Genomic DNA, 25,507 nt, shown 5'->3' on the forward strand with positions numbered 1-25,507 from the left:
ATGCCCACTGAAGACAGCCTCAGAAATCTGGAAAGGTGTGGTCACTTCCTTGGCCACATTCTCACGCTCATTTTTATAACCATCACTAGTAATCAGTCTTAAGAGATAAAAGTTTATTTAGAAACTCAGTCAGCAAGCTAACTGTGGTTTAAAGTGAATGGCTCCCTCTTCTCTCATTTTAGCCAGAGATTTACACCCCTTCCAAGCCAGCCCGGGTCTTATTTATGTAACTGCACTAGAGAGTGGCTTGAGGTTGCCTCTTACAATAACAAATTCTATTTATGTCTTGGAGGGCTGGGCCCAGGCAGTTAAAGCAACTGAGATAGAAACAGGCACCTAGAAAGTAGGAGCAGGCATCATGGAAAGGCTTATACCAAGACTCTCCATCCTTTCAAATGAGACAGCTTGGGCATTCTAATCATCCAGACCTCAAAGCTATGTGTGATCCCACAGGACCTCCACATACTCTAGGTTCTGAGTTGTTTCGGGCATGAAGTTCCCTGAAATGTGGGCACAACCTTAATACAAAGCATCTACTGTTAGGGACACAAGAAACAGAAATGCTTGTTCTGCTGTTGCTGTTTATCCTGATAGAAACAGCCTAATTATAACATACACTGTCGTGTCCGTTTTTATTCAAAGAAATCCCTCCCCCAATTCCATATGTTGTACTGTAATCTGTATGTTGTACGCACTTTGATGTTCACATACATAATACATATTAATAAATTTTAAGAACATAAGGATTGACAACCACTATTCTTTTTCCTTATCAACATTCTTATCTTACATAAATCCACCTAGAACATATAAGAATAATTAATATCATGCGTACATTTACAATGGAACTTAGGTAAGCTATCCTCGGCTTCATTCTCAATCCAAATGTCAAAAGTTAAGTAAAGTGACATCTCAAGAGGAATATGAAATATATTTCAATTTCATTTAGAATTGTAATACCATCATCCCTTTCTATAAAAGAAGTTAGAAAAGCTAACTTTTTCTCCACAAGCTGTTAAATGGCGCCCCCTTCCTGTCAGTAATGAATTTGGTTAAGGAGCCAAAAAAAAAAAAAAATTTACATTGCCTTTTAGCATCTCAAGGTATTAGGGTCATATGGATTTTTTAGAGACAATTTCACGTGGGCCCTTCATCTGACATGCAAAATAGATTGATATCCAGGCAACGAAAGGATCTTATCATTTTAGTGAATTAGTTAAAAATATTTTCAGTAGGCACTGTGCTAATCATAGGGGATAAACAAAGGTCCTAAGTCTCAAGGAACTCAAAATCTCCTAAAGAAGACTCTAAGTAAATCAAGTAATACAATACAGGTCAACAAGTAATATATGTATTTGACTTTATAATATATATATACACACACATATATATATATATATGATTTTATTTATTTATTAGTGAGAGACAGAGAGAGAGAGAGAGAGAGAGAGAGAGAGAGGCAGAGACATAGGCAGAGGGAGAAGCAGGCTCCATGCAGGGAGCCTGACATGGGACTCGATCCTGGGTCGCTGGGCTGAAGGCGGCGCTAAACCGCCGAGCCACCCGGGCTGCCCAACAAGTACCAAGTTTTGTGATAGAAATGATAAGTTTGCCAGAGTAGTTTAATGAGGACTTCTTTGAGAAGGTAACAAGTAAGGTAGATAAGGAGAGATGGCTAACTATTGACAAAGCATACAAAGTAGAAAGAGAATGAATTCTGAGCAATTCAAATGGAATTTTAAACTCTTCAAAGTCTGAAAGGGTGTTTTAGAATGATGACCAGGGATTTCAGGGTGGCAGCTGCATAAGAAAAGGAATTGGAGGGCAGCCCTGGTGGCGCAGCGGTTTGGCGCTGCCTGCAGCCCAGGGCGTGATCCTGGAGACCCTGGATCAGGTCCCACATCGGGTTCTCTGTATGATGCCTGCTTCTCCCTCTGCCTGTGTCTCTGCCTCTCTGTCTCTATGAATAAATAAATAAAAAATCTTAAAAAAAAAAAAAAAAAAGAAAAGAAAAGGAATTGGAGATACATTCTAAAGGCCTGGTACATTCTAAAGGTCCAGGTGTGAAGGTTAGATTTCAGTCTGAAAGTGACAGGAGCCACAGAAAAGTTGTTAAACGGTCCATTATGCACTCAGTTATATTTCACTTCACCCCCTTTAATAAGCTTGTCAATTACATATCTATCAAACAATCTCCAGAGGCTTCCAGTTCTATGTTAAGCCTTCAGGTACTTCAGAGGCATATTCTTTGCACTACTTAGCCACTATATGAAAGTGTTATAAATCCACAGCAAGAACAAAGCAGAACGATTTGGATTTGATCTTTTGCTCTAGTGAGTCTTTGTTTAAAAAAAATAGTGAAAAGAGTATATATCATGGTATCTTCTGTGTAAAAAAGAAAGAGAAATAAGAAAATACATAAAAATATGATTATTTTTGCATAAGGAAAGATGCAGCAATTAACATAAACAACAAAATCGTTTACCTGCCAGAGGAGCATCAGGAATGAAGGAGTAACACTCCTCTGAGTATATAACTTGTAAAGTTTAAATTTTGGAAGCCTAGAAATGCTCTATATATTCAAAAATGAAATTCACAAAGATGGTGGGGAAAACTGCAAACTAAATGCAAAAAGAAACAAATCTATTGTATTAAAAATGAATAAAGTAATCGTTAAAGGAAAAAAAATAGAACTAATGCTAGTGACCTTAGAATGCAGTGCTATAAATACATAACTTCACTCTAGAGGAAGTGAAACTGCAAACAAACCTTGAACTTTTCTGAGTAGGGCTTCTTTTTTTTTCCCATTTTTTGAGTCTAACAATTTTAAAACTAATTTTTATGCATTGTAGAATTGAGTAAATGTGTTGACATAATTGGAAACCTAGGTTCTCACTGTGGAAGAAGGCAGGTAGAAATACAAAAAGGGGGAAGGCAAGGAAGAATCATGGGAATTGGATTGAAAATTGGAGGTACTGGTATAAATTAGTGATTTCTAAAGAAATATGTGCATATAATGTTTCCTCCTAGCTCTGTCTGTTTAAAGTGTTTAGAAGCAGTGGTACCCCAGTAACAATGGGCACACCTGCCATCCAGATCTTGGTTTCTCTCTCTCTCTCTTTTTTAAAAAATATTTTATTTATTTATTCATGAGACACAGAGAGAGAGAGAGAGGCAGAGACATAGGCAGAGGGAGAAGCAGGCTCCCCGTGGGGAGCTTGATGTGCTACTTAATCCCAGGACTCCGAGATCATGCCCTGAGCCAAAGGCAGATTCTCAACCACTGAGCCACCTAGGCATCCCAAGATCTTGGTTTCTCAATATTATATCTTGATAGAAGGAAAGGGGGAATCATTGAAAAAATGGCAGATTCTAGGACTGGAACAATAAAAGTACCAGATTCAGTGAATACCTTAGTGTACCATAAAGCAAAGATTTTTCTGAAAAGAATCCTGGGGCAATGTCAAAAAGACACAGGAGCCAGACTGAAGAGGCTTTTACCAGCATCAAAATAAATAAGAACAGTAATGGACTATAACCCATGGGTTAAAAGAGATGATAGATAGATAGATAGATAGATAGATAGATAGATAGATAGATGATAGATAGATAGATAGATAGATAGATAGATAGATAGATAGATAGAAAATTAAATGGGACTTTTCCTTATCATAAAATGCCAATTGCTAAATATGAATGAAGTGGTATAATCATCATAGTAAATATTTATTTGGGCAAGAATCACTAATGTGTGCTAAATCTAAGAGAGAGAAAGCTTATTAATTGCAAGGAGACATCATAATTGTAAGGAAGGAACCAGAACAACAAACATCTCTACCAGGCAAATGAGCAGACAAACATTGTGGTTTCTGGATGTGCTATTCTGAGAAGGACACAACCTCACTTTTGTACTATTCCCACGAGGGATGTATAACCAAAATGTAATCATGAGGAAAGATGAGACAAATCCTGATTATGGAACATTCTATAAAAGGATTATCCTGTAGTCTTCAAAAATGTCAATCACATGAAAATCTTAGCAAGGCCGAGGAACGGTTACAGATTAAAGAATACTAAAGAGCTATGACAACCAAATGTACTATGGGACCCTGCATTTATCCTGTAAATGGAGGAGAAAATGTTATTAAGGGCATGATTGGACAAAGTTGGAATATGCAATGCAGGGCCAATAAAACTTTTTTGTCAATGATATATTTTCTGAAATTGGTAATGTACATTGGTTACATAGGCTGGCTGAGTCAGTAGAGCAATATGACTCTTGATCTTGGGGTTGTGAGTTCCAGCCCCACACTGGGTACACAGATTACTTAAAAATCAAATCTTTTTAAAAAAGAGAACAATTACAAAATATGCATACACATACACACACATATAGACTGAAGATTGTGATAAAACAACATGACAAAATGTTAAAAATTGGTGGGAATGCCTGGGTGGAACAGTCAGTTAGGTGTCCAACTCTTGGTTTCAGCTCAGTTATGATCTCAGGGTCTTCAGATCAAGCCCCAGTTTGAGTTCCACACTCAGTGCAGAACCTGCTTGGGATTCTCTTTCCTCTTTTCTCTGTTCCTCCTCCCTGCTTTCTCTTTCTCTCTCTCTCTCTCTCTCTCTCTGTAAAATAAATAAACCTTTAAAAAACAGTAGTGAATCTTGGTATACAGAAGTTTGTTCGTTTTTAAAGATTTTATTTATTTATTCATGAGAGACAGAGTGGGGAGAGGGGGGCAGAGGGAGAAGCAGGCTCCTTGCAGGGAGTCTGATGCGGGACTCGATCCCAGGTTTCCAAGTTCACACCCTGGGCCGAAGGCAGGCACTAAACCACTGAGCCACCCAGGGATTCCCCAGTATACAGAAGTTTATAGTACTATTTTTAGCACGAAGTTATTTCAGAATGAAGAGTTAAAAATAAACAGAACCATATAAGATATATGCCCAAGTAATGATTTGTGTAACTTATCCCAATTATTTTAATTAACCATGTAGCAACCAGCCAGAAGTGTCTGAGGCTAGCACACCAGCTGGCTAGCACACCAGCTGAATGTGTGCACACATTTAGAGTCACTTCTAGGAAAGCACATAAAAATATCCGTGTACCTCATAAGACCTCCGTCAATTCAATTCCAAAAGGATCCCCCAGGGGCACCCGGGTGGTTTAGGCCTTTAAATATCTGAATCTTGATCCCAGTTCAAATCTTGATCTCAGGGTTGAGTTCAAGCCCCACAGTGGGCTCCAACACTTGTGCGTGGAACCTACTTTAAAAAAAAGAAAAAGAATCCCTCAGGTGACCTTGATAACTATAATGCATCAGTTCCCACAGGCATTGGCAACATCAAAGGAATCCCATACATCAAAAAAAAAAAAAAAAAAAAAAAGGAATCCCATACATCTTGAAGTGCAGGGTTCTAATAATGACTCCCCAAAATGTTTTAGGCCAGGTGGTCCCTAGACAGTTTCCTTCTAGAGTTAAGAGTGAGTTCTCTCCCTCTATGGTCATCAGATCTACGTTAATGAATGCATTCTGAGACCATGGAGAGCAAAGATAAGGGATGGTGCTATAGTTTTGCAGGTCCTATTCTCAGAAGAAATTATTTTAACCATTCTTTGAAAAACTTTGGAGGCCACATGGTAAGCTAAAGAAGTCTGGGTTTTAAGTTCAAGCACATTAGAAATGTTGTGACTGAGAGTGTCACTAACAATGAATATCTTGAATCCTAATTTTATTCATTGCTAAATGGCTCACTTTCACACAATCCTTTGCAATTTGCAAATTTCAAGCATACTATCTCCTTAGTAATAATACTGTCAATAATAACAATAACTGTTATTTATGAAGCACTTCATTTACAGTGAGTTTTACATTTACAACTAAGTGACTGGCATATATCTATTGTAATAATTTAGATAGCTCCATGAAGTCATTATTAATCCAATTTTACATGAAGCTCATGTGGCTTAAACAACTTTCCAATAACACAGATTAAGAAGTAGAGCTAGAAAAGAAGACTTACATTAAAATCCATGATCTAATTCACAGTTATGCCTATCATATCTCATGATCATTCCCATTATTCAAATAAAGGAATTGAGGCCCTAAAAGTTAAAGGATTTATCTAAGTTTGGAATAGCCTAGGTCATGTGACTCTAAATTTGGCATTATTCCTACTCTGGATGCTACAAGGAACACATAAAACAATGGATGGAAAGTGCTTTGTAAGTTGAGAAATCTGTGAATACATGAGGATTAAGTCTCATTATTACCTTTAAAAACTTTCCTAGTGCATCATGAAAGCAAGCAGCAAAGGGCGGGGGGGGGGCGGTGAGATACACTAGAAGACAATTTGGCCATTTCTTATAAAGTTAAACATACACTTACCATTTGACCTAGCGATCCCACTCCTAGGTATTTACCCAAGAGAAATGAAAATATATGTTCACATAAAAATCTAGATGGGAAAGTTTATTGCAGCTTTATTCATAATTGCCAAAAACTGGAAACAACCCAAATATCCTTCAACTGGTGAATGGATAAACAAACTGGAACATCCATGGAATGGAATAGTATTCAGCAATAAAACAAAATGAATTACTAATGGATGCAACAATGTGGATGAATCACAAATGCAGCGTGCTAAATGAAAGAAGCCATGTTTGAAAAAAAAAAGCTGCACAATATATGGTTTCATTTATATGATATTTTAGGAAAGGCAAAATTATAAGGACATACAACAGAGAACTAGTAGCCAGGGGCTGGGTATAGAGAAAATATATAGACTACAGAAGAACAAGGGATAACTTTTTCAGAAGAGCAAAATGTGGTCATTTACTATCTTTATTATGCTGATGGTTACATAGTTATATGCATTTATTAAAAATTATAGGACTCTACTCAGAAAAAAAAGGTTGATTTTATTGGATATGACTTATACTCCAATAAATCTGGCTTAAAATTTTTAAGGAAAGGAAGCAGAGATTCTCTAAGTGTAGACCAAACAGCTTGATGGATGTAGGCACCTGGCATCCCTTCTGGCTCACTGGGAGCATTTTTCAAGAAGGCATCAATGCCCTAGAGATGGTGATTCAAGATATTCACAGGAAAATCCATGTGCACTAAAATCTTACACAGATCCATCTCAGGTAGGATTTTTGATACTACCTGGCTTACTCTCACTTCTCAACTTAATTTACTTGAATAATTTTATTTTCTCTTACTTTGCAAAATTTAGCACTATTCAAAACACAGTACATGCTAAGTCACTCACTCAGGGATGGGCCTGAGTATAGCTCACCTGCTTTGTTCCTCTCTAGGAGAACCACTCTGTGTCTCCTTCCTATTAGGAGCTCCCCTTTATCTCTCTAATTTCTCTTCAAGTGTCAAAACTCAACTTAGCTCTACCTCCCTGAGCACCTCAGGCCACTTAAGTCTACAAATTGTTCCAGCTCTGTTTGCTCTTCATTTGATTCTTACTATTTGGTATTGTTTGTGATTGCCTACAGCCTCTTGCTCAGGGTCTCAAGTATATATATATTTAGTGTTGTAGGCTCTCCTAGATATCTTTTAATCTTCTTGCTTCTGGATAGAAGGCAGACTTTACTTCATAAATGCCTTCACATTTAAGTGGAGCCATGTGACAGTGGCCAAGATGCTGTGAGAATTGATGTATGTTGCTTGTAAAAGAGAAAACCTGAAATATCAATGGATTTGTTTTCCAGCTTCCAAATGTGGAAGTCACAAATTAGTACAGTAAAGATTGGGATATTTTGGAACATGGAGTTGCCATACAGAGGACAGCTTTTGTAGAATTATCTGGACCTTTAAGTGAACTTTGTGTGATGACAAAACAAACTTCCTTGTGATAAGCTGTTGAGACATGGGGGGTTGTTTGTTAGCTCACTATAACTGAGGCTATTATCCTAATAGAAGTTGATAACATACAAACACATCTGGATGGAAAGAATCCAGATGGAAACCAACCAGAGAAAGGGATAAGTAAATACCTCCACAATTCCAGAGTTTAACATGCTGTTTGAAACATACCCAGAAGATTTTCAATAAATGCCTATTAAACTACCATTTGCTTTTTTCATATATATATATATGAAAAAAAGCTTATATATATATATATCCACTTCTTCTTTATCCACTCATCAGTCAATGGACACTTGGGCTGTTTCCATAATTTGGCTATTGTAGATAATGCTGCTATAAACATCAGGGTATATGTATCCCTCTGAATTAGCATTTTTCTATTCTTTGGGTGAATAACCAAAATGGTGCAATTGCTGGATCATAGGGTAGTCCTATTTTTAACTTTTTGAGGAACCTCTATACTGTTTTCCAGAGTGGCTGCACCAGTTTCCATTCCCACCAGCAGTGCAAGAGGGTTGCTCTTTCGCCACATCCTCAGCAATACCTGTTGTTTCTTGTGCTGTTGGGTTTTAGACTTTTGTCAAAATAAAAAGCTTCTGGGATCCCTGGGTGGCGCAGCAGTTGGGCGCCTGCCTTTGGCCCAGGGCCTGATCCTGGAGACCCGGGATCGAGTTCCACGTCGGGCTCCCGGTGCATGGAGCCTGCTTCTCCCTCTGCCTGTGTCTCTGCCTCTCTCTCTCTCTGTGACTATCATAAATGAATAAAAATTAAAAAAATAAAATAAAATAAAAATAAAAAATAAAAAAATAAAAATAAAAATAAAAAGCTTCTGCACAGTGAAAGAAAACAATCAACAAAACTAAAAGGCAACCTATGGAATGGGAGAAGATATTTGGAAATGATAGATCTGATAAAGGGTTAGTATCCTTTATCAAAAGGAATTATACAACTCAACATAAAAAAATACAAAAACAAAAACAAATAATCTTGGCAATCCCTGGGTGGCTCAGTGGTTTAGTGCCTGCCTTCAATCCAGGGCATGATCCTGAGGTCCTGGGATCAAGTCCCACATCAGGCTCCCTGCATGGAGCCTGCTTCTGTCTCTGCCTCTCTCTCTCTCTGTGTCTCTCATGAATGAATAAATAAAATCTTTAAAAAACCCAAATAATACAATTAAAAATGGGTAGAAAGCATGAATAGACATTTTTCCAAAGAAGACAAAAAGATGGCCAACACACACATGAAAAGATGCTCAACATCACTGATGATCAGGGAAATGGAAATCAACATTACAACAGAATATCACCTCACCTCTGTCAGATATTCTTTTTAATTCTATTTTCTTTCAAGCAGATTAGATATTTACAAATCTATTTAAGTTCCTTTTTACTCAAAAGTGATGCTATAGGTCTTCCTGATTATATGTAAGTTGACTAAAGGCCAAGTCATGTTAAGTGTATCCTAAATACACAAGTGCATATGCACACAGATACATACATACACATAGACAATATTTTGTGTGCAAAAAAAAATTTTAGGTGCACCTGGCTGACTCATTCAATATAGCATCCAACTCTTGATTTTAGGGTCAAGAGTTCAAGCCCCATATTGGGTGTACAGATCACTTAAAAATAAAAAATAAAGTACAATAAAATAAGCATTTTATTATATTTTATCTTAGGAAAGCTTGGACTTTGGCACTAAGGTAAATAAAATGAAAGTAAGCTCAACAGGAAATATCACTAAATTTGGAATTCAGAAAATTGGAGTGAGAATTCAGCTCTGCTGATCCTGTTTGGTCTTGGGTATTCCAATTTCTCCCTCTGAAAAACAGGCAAAATCTCAACTTTGATTACTTTACAGAATTTCTATAAGATATGAGGAAATTTTTTTATGATCAATATCTCTTAAAATTAGTACATTCCAGGGGGAAAAAATTCCTAGGGTTAGTTCTACAACTCTCAATACAAACAAATATTCCACTTAAGCCAACAAATAGTTTTTCTTCACAGCAGCATTTTATATATTCTTTAAGGAGTTCTATATTTGTTAACTGCTCATTTCAGAGGGTGGGAAAAAAATCCCACATTTTAAATGTGTTTCTCCATCAATGTTCTTACTCTCAGGCTAACTTCAGCTCATCACTCCAATCACAGGCTTTGGAGTTTTGTCTTCTCATCCAGGTGTTGTCTTTGCCTCTGACCCTGCTCCTTCTCTCCCACCCATATGGGTTTTCATCAGCCGATGCTGAAGTCAGGTGGGGTTGCCCTTGCTGTGGACAGAACACTGGGGGCTCCTAGAGCTTTGCAGACGCAGGGAGAGATGTGAAGGAAGTGGGGGAGTGTTGGGTGAGTGCATGTTGATAGCACTGTAGGTGGGAAAGCTGGTCTGGGAGTTGTTCCCCCTCAGCCTGGATAATGTCCACAATATCTCCGTGCTCCTGACATCACTGGACTTCTTTCTGTGCCACTTGGTGGGAAATGCTTTTGTTCGGATCCCCCTCCATTCAGCAAATCACTTTTCTGAAGCCTTTTGGACTGCGGTTTCTTACTCCAGCTTTCTGCCAGCACTGCGTACCTCAGTAGCTATTTCTCCACCATTCTGGAGCTCCCAATTAAGTTGTAGTCAAGGCTCTCATGGCATAAATTAGGAACAGAAAATCCAGTTTTAACTCATGGCTCTGGAAAACAATCAGTGGAGCCATGAGGCCCGCTCTGGCAAAGGTTCCTTGTCAGTCCGGGAAAGAGGACAGCCCAGCCAATCAGTCAGCTGTGCGTTTTCTAGCCCACAGAAACGAAGGCACTGGTAGGCACATGGCTGCCTGTTGGCAGTGGCTCTGCTCTCCACGCATGGCAGCATCCTTGCTGGGTTTTTGGCAAGCCCAGAAGAGTAATGGGGGACTGCTGACGCTAGCTTTCTCATTGGGAAGGTAACTGCTTTCCTTCCAGATTTACTGCTCCCCAGGCCTGAGGGGCATGCAGCCTAGGTCCTGGCAACCCATGGGACGGTTTTGTGTTATTATTTGGAAACTTCCTATTATGTTCTGATGTAAGGGGTATGAGGGAGTCCCTTGTTGGGATAGCCCATTATCTGAGTGTTAAGAGAGACACTGACCTTTTCTATTCCCTTCTCTGCATGCACAGAAGTAAATCCAGCATGCCTTAGTCTGACATGGCCCATCAGTCATAAAAACGTGACACCAACATCAGTGCTGGGGGTGGGGCAGTGGCAGCACAGCAGCAGCGTTCCTCCTCCTCTTGCTCTCAGGCCTGTGCTCTGAGCTGCACACAAATCTACAGCTCCGTTTTCCTTTCTTGGCCCTGGGCCCCTTCTTTCCGGCACTCTGTTTCAAAAACATCACAAGCCACGCAGGTGGTTTTTGTTGCACCACAGCTCGTATTCTTGACAGATCCTACATCTGCACATTAATACTCCTTGATGCTTCCAGCCTGAAACTTTCCCAGACACACTGGCCTAAGAACCTCAGAAGCCATGCATGAGGGAGACTAACTATGCAGGAATTCCTTACTGGGTCTGAGGGTTGCGGTGGGGGGGTCATGGTATTTTAAACAAGAGAAGCTTCATGGTCACTTAGCTCTGAACTTCAAGGCATTTGACTCCATTAGAAATCCACCCTCCCTTTGGAGCAATGAGTACTTTAGCCGGGGCTCTGGGGCAACTCCAAGTTACTATAATCATGAGGTATTACCATTGCCACAATTGCAATCACTCAGTTCATATTTATTGAGTGAATAAACAATAAAATAACAGCTAACATTTATTGAGTCCTTCCCATTTGTATGACACTGGTCTGATTTAGACAATTAGCCTTTTTTTTTTAAGATTTTATTTATTTATTCATGAGAGATACAGAGAGAGAGAGAGAGAGAGGCAGAGATATAGGCAGAAGGAGAAGCAGGCTCCCTGCAGGGAGCCTGATGTGTGACTTGATCTCAGGACCCTGGGTCATGACCTGAACCAAAGGCAGATGCTCAACCACTGAGCCACCCAGGTAGCCACCTTTAGATAATTATTGTTAACGCTCACAACCACTATATAAGGTAGGTACTAATTTACACACTTGACAGATTAAGAAAACTAACAAAATTAATAAATAAATGAACTGATCAAGCCCACACTCTTGAATTAATGGCAGAATAGGAAATCAAACCTAGATCACAGGCTCCCAAACCTAGGTTAGTAGATTCCATTTTACCATGCTGGGTTTGAACAAAACTTGGGGGTCAGGAAGCAGGACAGAGACCCAGGGCCTTCACGATAAACTGCCAGGAATTGATTTCTGTACTGGAGCCTGTCATCCAAGGAGCCATTGGAACACTTCACTGGCCAGAAGAAACACTTTTCTCATTTTACTAGTATGCAGTGAAAAAGAATGGGGTACAGTGGTTTGGACTGAGTGAAGAAGCTTCTCAGATTCAATAAGAAATAAAAATTAGGAAAAAAAAAAAAAGAGAGATTCATCTCCCAGGAAGGCTGGAAAGAGGAGAACAGCATCATCCCTGAGGATATTAAATAGATTAGTGGAGTGACCATGAATAAATCAGATTTTAGAGATGGTAGCCAATAAAAAGAAACAATGTAGAAGTAGTTTTTGAGTGTTCATTCCCTCCCTTCCTTCTGAAATAACATGAATTGTAACACCATAGACATTATCTACAAGTACTCCAAACTGTTGTTTCTTTAAATCTAGAATTTTTATTTTAAGGCTAACCCTGAGAAATTTGGCAGTTGTAAAAGATATCAGGATAGAGGAAAGAGGGAGAAGTTCAGGAAATATGGTGGGTCAATACAGGGTTCAAGTCATCCATTGGGGCCTGAAATTAAGCTTGAGAAGAGTAAGCAGACCCATTGATTGTCTGCTGGAGAAAAGTGACAGATGGCCTGAGCCAGAGGGCTTCTCAGAGAGGGAGGCTGGAGTGCTGCCTAGGTCCCAAGTGCATGACTAACTCATGACTTATGGAGAGCCTGACAGGACTGACCTTGGAATGGTGAAGAATCACACTGGAACTGACCACAGCCCCTTCACTGGGCTTCATCTCATGCCCTGAGGAGGACCTCCATCATTCCCCCATTATGATTTGGGTATAAACAATATCTGTGGGTCTCAACCACAGGGACAGGTCTGGGAACAGTCTCAAAACATACATCTTAAATCTCTTCCACTTGATTATCTACTTTTGATTCCATCCACTGTCCATGTAGATGGCTGAGACTAGAAATCAGAGGGAGGATTGATTCTGGGAAGAATAACATTCTCAAATACCCAGTCATGTAACTGAATTTGGTTTCTCCAGAATTAATTGAAGGCACCCAAATGCAGAAATAATCAAGCTACGACTTACCAATTATTAGCTGAATTCAAGATTTCCGTTGATTTATTTTTACAGACAGATTAATCATAAGGTTAGTATTAATGTTATTAGTTGAATACCTCATTGGACGTTCAATGAGAACCTACTATGTGCAAAAAAGAAGGCATGAACTATGCAGGAAGGTTGTGACAAAACAAACTTAAGATAACATCCCATTTTACTGGCAGTTTTAATCTAGTTCAGAACACACTGAAATGAATTTTGTTATGTTATATTCTTCCCATGATGAGCTTGAGACAGAAGCACAAAGTAGTATTATAAGATTGTGCAATGGGTAGAATGTAACTAAGTGCTTTCAACATGTAATTGGCCTCCCTCGCCTGCCCACATTGGCTGCACAAGACCCTGAAAGAAAGAGGAAGAAAAACTTGTTCAACTTCTAGGACATAAAGAATTCTTTTATCCTAGACATGTTGGGATGCCATCATACAAAGTACATAGGGTTGAGAGGGTAGGATAAAATGGTGAGGAGTTGCTCCCAGGTGGGTAGTCTGTTAGGAGACCTCTGCATAAAGCTAGAGTCCCAATGGGCTAAAGTCCCAATTGGCTATACCCTTTGTAGAAGGTTGAATGAGAAACAAATTCACTGCCAAAAATAGATCAAGAAAACTTTCCAATCTCTGCATTGGCACCAGTAGAGGGGAAAAAAAAAAAACCCACGAGATTTTATAACCACAACAGATCCTTCACAAGTTTGCCATCCAAATTTACACCACCTGTGAGGTCTGAAAAATCTCAAACGGACAATTTAATTTAAAGTGGTCCTAGGTCAATGGTGCCCCCAGGAAACTGGCAGAAGCAAACACACATCATTTCTGGAAGAATACTAATTCAACACAGGCCTCAAAGAATTCCCACAGATAAAGTTCCAAAGAAAATGAACAACTCACTGGAAAAAAAGAAAAGCACAAAGAGACAAGGCACCTTGAATTAAATTCTGGAGAATCAATTCCTTAACGTATCATATATGTAATTCCCAGAGAATACGTAACAACTATATTACTTTGAAGAAATAAAAAATACAAAAGATAATTGATATTTTTAAATATAGCAATACTTTTAAAGATGCAAATAAAATATTAGAAATGAAAATCTATACTCAAAATTTAAAAAATAAAATGGATCAACTAAATAGATTAAAGTTGAAAAGAATTAGTGACCTAGAATACAGACCTTAAAATGTTAAAAATTCAACTCAGAAAGACACAGAGAGAGAAAATATGAAAGAGAAATTAGGAGCCAGAGTATAGAGTGCATAGAGCCAACAAATGTCCAATTGTAATTATAAAAGAAGCAAGAATGAGAATAAGCCAATATTTAATGACATTATGTTTGAGAATTTTCCAGACCCATTGAAGAACACCAATTCCCAGATCCAAGAAGTCTAGTATATTCCAAAAAGAATAAATAAAAAATAACTTCACACAAAACTATATCATAGTGAGATAATGAACATGAAAGAAAATTAGTCCTTAAATTAAGTATAGAGAAAGATCACCAGAATATCAATAGAGAGATGACTCATTTCATGTTAGTATATATGGAGATCAGAATACAATGCAGTATCTTGGAATGCTTTGCCCAGTAAAATTGTTTTTCAACAAGGAGGAGAAAATATAGTTTTGTATAATGAAACTTGGGGGTTATTACCAACTTATCTTCACCACAGAAATTCTAAAAGAAGTAAAATGAAATACAAGAAGAAGTAGTAAGCAAAGAAATAATGAGTTAATCTAAATAAATAGTATGTAAATAATAATGTTTAATTTGTAGGAGTACAAAACTAAGAAATGGAACAAGAGTAAAATATAAATTTAAAGATGAAGTAAGCCAAGATAAGTACTTAAAGACTTTGCTACTCAAAGCACGGTCCAGGTACCTTAGCATTGGCATCACTCAGGAATTTATTAGAAATGCAGAATCTCAGGCTCCAATTCAGGTTGCTTGCATTTTAACAAGATCCTCGGGTGATCCAAATATACATCAGAGGGATGCCGGGTGGCTCAGCGGTTTGGCGCCTGCCTTCAGCCCAGGGCATGATCCCGGAGTCCCGAGATGGGAGTCCCACATCGGGCTCCTTGCATGGAACCTCTTTCTCCCACTGTCTGTCTGTCTGTCTCTCTCTGTCTCTCATGAATAAATAAAATATTTAAAAATATATATATACATCAGAATTTGAGAATCTACTTGAAGTATTTAGAATTTGTCAATTATGAATTATTTTAAAAAACTAATTAGAGTACTAAAAGTACCAACATAGAGCATCATTTACAAATAGTAGATAGAAAAATGATGAAATGAGAGAAAAAACTTAAACTGGTCACTCTGTATGGTCAGGGGATTCTGTACTAAAAATGCTCTTAGATCATAAGCTTAAAACAACAACTTTGTTTTTCTTGCACATCTTTGTGCCTTGAAAGGGGACCCAAGGAAACTAGAGTGAAGCAATTTCATATATATTCGGGTCTACATCAATAGTCTGACAATTTGTGTTCTGATTATTACTTTTGGCACAGATCTGTTGACAACAAATTCTCTTTTTGATTTTCTTATTCCTTACTTTTGGAGTATATTGACTTGAACACAAAATTTTAGGTTTTCAGTTATTTTCTTTAAGCACTGTTAAAGATGCTAATCCATCATCTTCTAGTTTCCATCATTTCTGATGAGAATTTAAATGTTAGTCTTTTTGTTCGTTTGAAGGCAAAATATCTTTTTCTTTTGACCACTTTTAAGATTTTCTTTTGTTTTTAGTAGTTTTAACATGTTATACATATTTTAAAAAATTAGCCAATTTAGGGTTTGTAATTTTTCTTGAATTTTGTGTCTTGATGGTTTTCATCAGTTCAGGATAATTGTTGGCCAGTATCTCTTCAAATTTTGCTTTCCTCATAATCCTTTTCCCTATTCTTCTAGGACTTCAGATGTATATACGCCAGATTTTTTCACCATACCCCACATGTCTTTAATGCATTTTTAGCTATCTAACATCTTTTTTTCCTTTGCATTAATTTGGATATTTTATCATAATCTATCTTTTAATTAATTTATCCTCTCTTCTATAATGAATCTTTTATTTTTTAATTTATTTTTGTTTTTTAATTTTTTTATGATGAATCTTTTAAATCTCTATTCTTAGTTCTTAATTTTCTTTTATGTACTTTTCAGTTCTAGAATTTCCATTATTTAATATGTCCTAGTTCCCTAAGGAAATTCTTACTCTTGACATTTTTTTAACACCGTAATCACTATACCATAAAAGTAAATGTGAAATAATAAATGGATCACCTGTTAGTCTGATTCTATTGTCTGTATTTCTTCTTGGTTTTGGTCATTTGGTCCTATTTCTTGACATGCTTGATTATTTTTATTTAATGGCAGACATTGTGAATAAAAAAAAATTGTAGACATAATTTGAGATTTGACTGACTTATCTTCCTCCAAAGGACAGAGTTTTATGCTCTAGTAAGCATTTAGAATAGGTACAGATCACCATAATCCAGTCTGTCATTGACAAAACTCAATTCCTCTGTGTGTGTGTGTGTGTGTATGTGTGTGTGAGAGAGAGACAGACAGACAGAGAGAGAGACAGAGAGAGAAAGAGAGAGAGAGAGAGATGATCTATTTCCAGTTTGCTTCTAGTCCTAGTGTGTACTCCCTTTAGAGGTCCTAACTGGCAGGATGAGGCTTTTACCATGAATGATCCCATTTCCTTGGTATATGGAATCCAATTTTTATCTCCTCAGTCCCAGGAGATTGCCAAATGCTCTGCTCGTTTAGCTGTCGCTTACTGCACAACCTTTTAGGCTATTGGCCCCATGCCGAGAACAGCACATATCTTGAGTAGAAAGCAATGCAAAATTTTGGATTAACTTCAATGCACTTAGCTTCTTACTGGGTTCTGTCCCAGCTGGTCAGTCCCGGCTGCTCTATGGGTCCTCCAGTGCCTACATGCTATTTTTTTTCCAGCTTGTCTAGATGTTATTGGGGGAATGTTGGTCTGCAGTAAGATATTCCATCATTAATGGGAAACAGAACTCCAAATTCCAACATTTAATTTAGAATCTTAAAAGCACTCACTTAGGAGAGGAAAATAAAAATGTATTTTGTACAAAGAACATTAGGTGTCCCAAAATTTTTTAAAAATAGTTTATTTACTTATTTGAGAGAGCTCAAGAGTGAGAGAAATCACACAGGGAGAGGGAGAAGCAGATTTGCCACTGAGCAGGAAGCCTGACTCAGGGCTTGATCCCAGGAGCTCCAGATCATGACCTGAGCCAAAGACAGAGACTTAACCAACTGAGCCACCCAGGTGCCCCAAGTGCCCCAACATTTTGTAAGAATAAATAAATGAATAAAGTACTCTTCCAAAATTAAAAAAAGGAGAAAAAACAGCAAAGTGCTAGATGCCTTACTATGTGCTATTTATGTATTGTTTCATTTATTATTTATAATAACACTATGAATAAGATATTATTATTACCCCATCTCATGATAAGACCAATAAGATATAGAAAAGCTAACTCACTTGCATAAGGTCACATAAACCATGGAACCTATAAGCTGAGTACCAATACTGTATATCTCCTCAAATTAAAATATATAAAAAAAATAGTGTAACCAGAAGAAATAAGGAAATCTGAAGAAATTAAGAACATCTATTAAACATTGACACTTGGAAGCATCTTTTTTAAAGGACAGTTTTAGAGACAAAAATTTACATCTGTTTTTCTAGAAGTCCAATCATGCTATTTGAGTCTACCATTAAGAATATTTAAATAATCATGATATTGTAGATTCTGTTTGGTAGATTTCAAATTTTAGAATCAACCTCTTGACAAAGTGTATTATTGTCACAGAACCACATGTAACATTTGTTTAGTGTTTTTTGACTTCTAGGCACAGTGCTAAGCACTTTATATAGATTGAACAATTTAGTCCTCACAGTTACTTATGAAAGAGGTACTATTATTACCCCCAATTACGCATGCGGAATTTGAAGTTTTGACAGGCAAAGCATCTTTTTCAAGATTACATAACTAACTAGGAAAAAAAAAAGATTACATAGCTAATAAGTAAATAAGTGATGAAATGCAGTTTGAACTCTGGGAGCTTACTTTTAAGTAGGTCCCCTCCCACAAATAAAGTTAAAAACAAGAAAATGCCCAATAAAAAATAGGAAGGTGCAGAGAAAAGAGGAGGTGGGAAGTAGTCTGAGTGTGCAAAGTTCCTCATCTTTTATGGAGGGACATCAAGAGATACTGTATAAAGATAACTTTAGAAGTAGAAATAGGGGGACACCTGGGTGGCTCAGCAGTTGGGCGTCTGCCTTTGGCTCAGGGTGTGATCCTGGAGTCCCGGGGTTGAGTCCCACATCAGGCTCCCTGCATGGAGCCTGCTTCTCCCTCTCCCTCTGTCTCTGCCTCTCTCTCTCTCTTATGAATAAATAAATAAAATCTTAAAAAAAGAAGTATAAATAGAAGTATGTCATTTAAAATTATAATGCTACCAATCAAAGAAAGTAAAAATGGAAACTAAGATTGGTGGCCATTGGAGTATCAGATGAAGGAGAAAGGTAGATAAATAAGAGACTTTATCATTCCATTTTAGATCTTTCTCATTTGTTTTCTTCATATGTATGCATTATAAATAGAAACTAAGCTATATATAAAAAGATAAATTATACTATAATGATGTTGGAGGGATTATATTCCACAGAGAGCATATGTTTTTGATTGTTCTTGGTCACATGGCAAACAAGTTTCCTGCGGACAAAGCCTTTGATACGTGGAAGAGTCTCCATAAGACTTTCTAATTCTAGCCCAGTGTTAAAAAGCCCATACACCCCAATAAAGAAGTCATATTAAACCATAGCTGCCTTACCATTATGAAGATTATATTTTGGCCTTGAAATTTCACTCTTTTTGTTCTTATTTCTAATCTGTTCAAAATGTGAATGGAAAGAAGTGTGCTTTTCCTCTGGGTCCCTAGGCACACTTCAAAATTTAACAAGAAAAATAAGCATAAAGTTGAAAGAGGAATAGCACTAAATCATTTTACAATTTCTTAGCATATCTAAAAGATCATAGGATATTTGGAACCATTTGACACCTTTCCTGGACTCAAATGTAACAGTTTTAGGTGGAGTGAGAGCAAATTTGGAATTTGAAAAATGATCAAAACTGTGTTTCAGTTTTTTTTAATCATTCTGTATCTCTCAAATTATGATTGGATAAACATAGAAAATGTCTTGTGCACTTTTACACAAAGTATAACCTTCCAGGGTGAAGGTTGCAGGATTATCACACTAAACCCTGTCTGGGGAGAACACTTGCAAAATGACAATTCGTTTGAGAAGCTTGCCGCTTTTTCACAGCCCAGTCACAGCTTCATTCATCCTCCTATCACAGGAGCAAGTCTTCTACATTTTCGTGAGCTGCTTCCCAGAGGAACACAAGGGGTGAGGAATCACCTTGGAATACCATAGGTGCCAAACCAAAGAGAATCTGGAGCTCCTGTTGTTTTTCATGAACATGTGCTCCCTCTTTCCACATTTCCTACTCTTTGCCAAGGTGCTGAGAAATGGTAAAGCTGGGACGGGCTGGCTCCAAGCAATCTGGCTTGACAGCCCAGAACCTACACTTAGGATGTGCATTTTACCCAACAGCTGTTTCTGCTTCACTCTAATTTGTTCAGGATTTGGTTGGGACCCTAGAGTTCACCTTCTGCAAAATATTTGTTAATTTTTGTTTTTAGCTGAGAAAATACCTTTTTCCCTCCCAAAATGAGAACAATTTGCTCTGGGATTGAAGATGGATTTGTATTATAGTTGCAGTGGAGATTTGTTCAATTGCTTCATAGCCACATACCCAACACTCACTAATTCCTTTTAACAAGAAAATGGTAAACAGGTGGAGTTGAAATCATAGATAAATAAAGAGTCCTCTCCAATTCATTCAGTTAGGTCTTTGTAAAAGGAATCCTACCCAGCTGGCAGCACACACACTTACACAAACGGAATATTTTTGAAAAAACAGCATTGGGAATGGTAGACATGATAACATGCTCCTGAAATTTACTGTGTAGACAAGACTTCAAAACAATCAGCATCATTTTGCTAATTGCTAAAACTCCTTTCCAGATATGACCACCTTCAGTTAAAAACTTTTTTTTTTAATTAAACCACCTCAATCTATTTGCTTTGGTCTTATAACAAAACCTTTACCATTGTCAGTAGCAACAATTACAGGCTTGTAAAACAGTAATTTATTTTTTTCCCAACGATAGTAAAGGCTTTTCTAAGCCTAACAAACAAAGTCTCGTATCTGACACCAACTTCTCTAAAAGATATAGATTTTTCTTCCTTGAAGAGTATTTATTTTTCAATATTCTAAAGAAAACATAGCTAGACTAATGGCTAAGAAGATCCTATGCAGCTTATTAGTCCTAAAAATATCCAATGAGATCTTTCATGAGAGCCATGAAATCAAATAAGACCATTTAATTTGCTTTATCACTACATTCAGCGCCAATTTGCTATTTGTAAAAAATGACCTAATCTTCTGGATTGAGTAATAATTTACAAACAGATACAAACATATTCACATCTACACAGAAATAATCACAGATAAAGCACATTATAGCTGTTTTCTTCCTTGTCAACTGTTTAGCCGTAGTAGTGTTTGTTTATATTTGTTTGTTGTAACTCTGTTCCTCGAAATATTTTAAAAAATTATCTAGGGCAAGATTCAATTATTTGTTTATTTATTTATTTTAAAGATTTTATTTATTTATTCATGAAAGACACAGAAAGAGAGAGGCAGAGACATAGGCAGAGGGAGAAGCAGGCTCCACACAGGATGCCCAATGTGGGACCCGATCCTGGGACTCCAGGATCATGCCCTGAGTGAAAAGCAGATGCTCAACCACTGAGCCATCCAGGCATCCCATGATTTAATTTTTTAATAACACTGAAACAAGATTAATTAGAGCTTTTATAAAATAAAGAACATGCTATAATGAAATCTTTCATTGTCCTAATAAGATTTAAAAAAAAATTCAAATGCCTCCCTCGTTTGTTTCCAGCAGATCTTTAGAGGATTGTTTTCAACACTTTGGACCTGGACTTAGGGTAAGAAATGTATGTTATGCTTCTCTCTGCTATCAAAACGGAAACCAAAGTTTTATGGAATCATACTTCTCTTTTCTATCATTCTGATCTTTTGTATACCAACTAACTCTGGCTTACTTTTATGTTGTTGTTTTTATTGTTGTTTTTAAATCCTGGCAACTACTTGCAGTTTGAAAAATCCTGCCCAGCAGAAACTTACCTTTGTTCTACTTCCCCTAGATTGAATATTTAAGTCACCCTACCTATCTCAATCTATTCTTTCTTCAGATCCTAAATGACTCTGCCAAAACCAATAGGCTAAGCAGCAAGATTTTATGGGGCCTCACTGTCTCCTTGACATCAAAATTCTAAACTGGTGTCCCAAAGTTGATCATGTCCATCTTTAGCCACATTTGGCATTGTCAGGGCCCACCCATTCATTCTACTTATAACCATGTGATGTCTGTATTCTATGCTGAATCATAATTTCTATTGAGTGAGAAGCTATACTTAATTTGGCATAAATTATCCTCTCCTTCCCTCTTACCACTCTGCTAACATAGTCTTATCAATCCAGGAGGTACTATGTATGCTAAAATTATAAAAAGTTACTTGAGAAAACTTTAAAAATGATACCAAGGCATCTCAAATATATCAACATATTTCTAACTTATATCTTCAACTGAATAATATCTAGTTCAGTCTGCTCCCACAAATCCAATTTGACAATTCGTAAGATTTCATTTTCCAATCTATTCAATCTCCAACAAAACAGACCTGGTTTCACTTTGAATTAAATGCTTCCAAACTTCCAGTTCTGTCTCTTCCTAGGCAGATACTTCCTAGACAGACAGGTGTAAGACTAGGACACCCTGAGTCCAACATCATATCATCAGTACAGAACTTGCTGGCCCAGGTGCTGACACAACTGAAGAGAAGATCCTGGGCTTCACATTCCATGTCATTTTGTTTCCTTATGCCCCAAACTTGCCCTTTGCTAATTTCCATTCTTTTATATCTTTTATTTTTTAAATTAAAAAAATATTTTAACATGTGAAACATGGTGCTTTGAAATTTGATCAAATCAATAGTGAAATAATTGTTATAATCAAGCCAACTAACACATCTACTCACATAGTTACAATCTTGTGTGTACATGTATGCATGAGTGTGTATTAGGAGAGCACCTGAAATCTACTCTTAGCAAATTTCCAGTGTTCAATATGATATTATTTTTTTAAGATTTATTTATTTATTTATTTATTTATTTATTTATTTATTTATTTATTTATATAGACAGAGAGAAAGAGAGAGACACAGGCAGAGGGAGAAGCAGGCTCCATGCTGGGAGCCCAACGTGGGATTTGATCCCAGGACTCTTAGGATTGCGCCCTGGGCCAAAGGCAGGTGCCAAACCGCTGAGCCACCCAGGGATCCCCTCAATATGATATTATTAACTATAATCATCACGCTGTACATTAAATCTCTAGACTTATTCATTCTACATAACTATAACTTTGTACCCATTTCTCCCACCTTCTCAAAGCTGGTAACCACCACTCTACTTGCTGTATTCAACATTTTTAGATTCCAAATATAAGTGAGATAATGTAGTGCTTTTATTTCTTTATCTGGCTTATTTTGCAAAGCAAGCATACTCTGCAGGTTCATCTATGTTGTTGCAAATGGCAAGATCTCCTTCTTTTAGAAGGCTGAATAATACTCAAATATATACATACATACTGCAGTTTCTTTATCCATTTATTTGTTGATGGATACGATACATAGGTTGCTTCCACATATTGGCTATTATAAACAATTCTACAATGAAAATGGAGGTGCAGATACCTCTTCAAGATACTGATTTCACTTCCTTTAATTACATACTCAGAAGAGGGATTGCTGGATCAGATGGTAGTTCTATTTTTGGTTTTTGAGGTACTCCATAGTCTCTTCAGTAGTAGCTGCACCAATTTACATTCCCACCACGTGTATTTTTGCTTTTGTTACCTAAGCTTTTGCCGTCATACCCAAAAAAAAGGAGCTTTTCCCTCTTTTTTCCTACGAATTTTATGGTTTCAGGTCTTATGTTTAAATCTTTAATCTATTATGAGTTTATGTAAGTATATAATAAGGGTCAAATTTCATTTGCTGCATATGGATATCCAGTTTTCCTAGCATCATTTAATAAAGAGGCTATTCTGTCCCCATTCCTGGCTTTTGGTTCCTTGTAGAGTTAATTGGCTCTTAGCGGCTGCATGGTTTTCTTTTCTTTTCAGTCGGTGAAGCGCCCAACTCTTGATGTCTGCCCAGATCATGATCTCGGAGTTGTGAGATCAAGTCCTGCATTGGGCTCCATGCTGCTGTGGAGTCTCCTTGAGGTTCTCTCTCTCCCTCGGCCTCTGCACCTCTGCCCAGTCACACACTCTCTCTAAAAATAAATAAAACCTTAAAAAAAAAAGAAAATTAGTTGACCACATATGCACAGGTTTCTGGGGCTCTCAATTCTGTTCCATTGGTACATGTGTCTGTATTTATGCCAGTACCATACTGTTTGATTAATACAGTTTTGTAATATAATTTGAAATCAAGAAGAGTGTCTCCTCTCTCAAGGTTGTTTTGGTTATTCAGGATATTTGTGACTTCGGACAAATTTTAGAACTAGTTTTTTCATCTTTTTATGTGAAATATAACATTGGAATTTTGATAGGGATTGCAATGAATCTGTAATTCACTTTGGGTAGTATGGGCATTTAACAATATTAGTTCCTCCAATCAATGAACATGAGGTATCTTTCCATTTATGTGTGTCTTCTTCATTTTCTATCATCACTGTTTTATAGTTTTCAGTATATAGATCTTTCACTTTCTGGCTAAATTTATTCCATTTTTTTTAAAAGTCACTTTTCCAGCTTTTATTTATTTTTTTAATTTTTATTTATTTATGATAGTCACACACACAGAGAGAGAGAGGCAGAGACATAGGCAGAGAGAGAAGCAGGCTCCATGCAGGGAGCCCAACGTGGGACTCGATCCTGGGTCTCCAGGATCGCGCCCTGGGCCAAAGGCAGGCGCTAAACCGCTGCGCCACCCAGGGTTCCTGGCTAAATTTATTCCTAAGTACTTTATCCTTTTTGATGCTATTGTAAATAGGATTGTTTTCCTGATTTCCTTTTTGGATAAATAATTGTTGGTGTAAAGAAGTGCAAATGAAGGATGCCTGGGTGGCTCCGTGGCTAAGCATCTGCCCTTGGCTCAGGGCATGATCCCGGGGTCCTGGGATTAAGTCCTGTACCAGACTCCCTGTGAGGACCCTGCTTCTCCCTGTGCCTGTGTCTCTCCCTCTCTCTGTGTGTCTCACATGAATAAATAAACAAAATCTTTAAAAAAACAGTGCAACTGATTTTTGTATGTTGATTTTGTATACTGCAACTTTACTGAGTTTCTTAATTAGTTCAGTTTTTTTTTTTTTTTTCCTGTGAAGTTTTAGGCTCTTCCAGAGCCTTCTAAATTATGTCTGGCATTGATGGAGGCTTAGTCAGTGTTCATTTAATTTTATCAAACCAGACCATTAGTCATTCAAATTAATGTTGAAATGTACTATCTATGTTCTTTTGAACTATTTGGTAAGTCGTAAAAAGTAAAAATCTTTGTTGGTGTTTGTGACTTGTTTGCCTATACTCATCCATTAGACCACGTGTCATTTCTGTCTTTTCAAAATTATAAAAGTCAGAGGGCACAGAATGAGGATATTATTATTTCTACAGACATCTTATTTATCCATATCCAGTGAAGCATCTATGTTAATCAAATGGTAATGAATAAAGACTAGATTTAGAAAACATGAAACGAAAAAAAAAAAAAGAAAACATGAAATGATCATCTCAAGCCAGAAAGATCAAAAGCTTGGTCTCTGCAGTCCCAAGCATGACCTAACACTGACCTCCATGCTTAGAAAGACTTCTTATTCTGCTACTCATTAATTTCTGTCAAACAATGGAGGAATATCTAGGTATATTATGGTATGCTTGCATAATACAAAAGTTTGTGGTTTTGTGACATGCATTTGCAATGCCATTTAATGTTATGGGAAGGTATTTATACTAATTATATTA

At 37.2% G+C, this 25,507-nt stretch overlaps 1 long non-coding RNA gene across 5 annotated transcripts in view; it reads right to left on the reverse strand.

Annotated features, from left to right (window-relative positions):
• The window catches only part of LOC140600737 (uncharacterized), a 137,051-nt gene that overhangs the window by 29,908 nt on the left and 81,636 nt on the right, over window positions 1-25,507 (reverse strand). For 4 of the 5 annotated variants that reach the window (XR_012003904.1, XR_012003900.1, XR_012003902.1 and 1 more), the window contains one exon: window positions 5,116-5,274. This is a non-coding gene — a long non-coding RNA (uncharacterized lncRNA). The remainder of the gene's footprint in view (window positions 1-5,115; window positions 5,275-25,507) is intronic. The other variant, XR_012003903.1, reaches the window with a different exon arrangement.

Source organism: Canis lupus, chromosome 12, assembly GCF_048164855.1.
Source record: "Canis lupus baileyi chromosome 12, mCanLup2.hap1, whole genome shotgun sequence".
NCBI classification, from domain to species: Eukaryota; Metazoa; Chordata; class Mammalia; order Carnivora; family Canidae; genus Canis; species Canis lupus.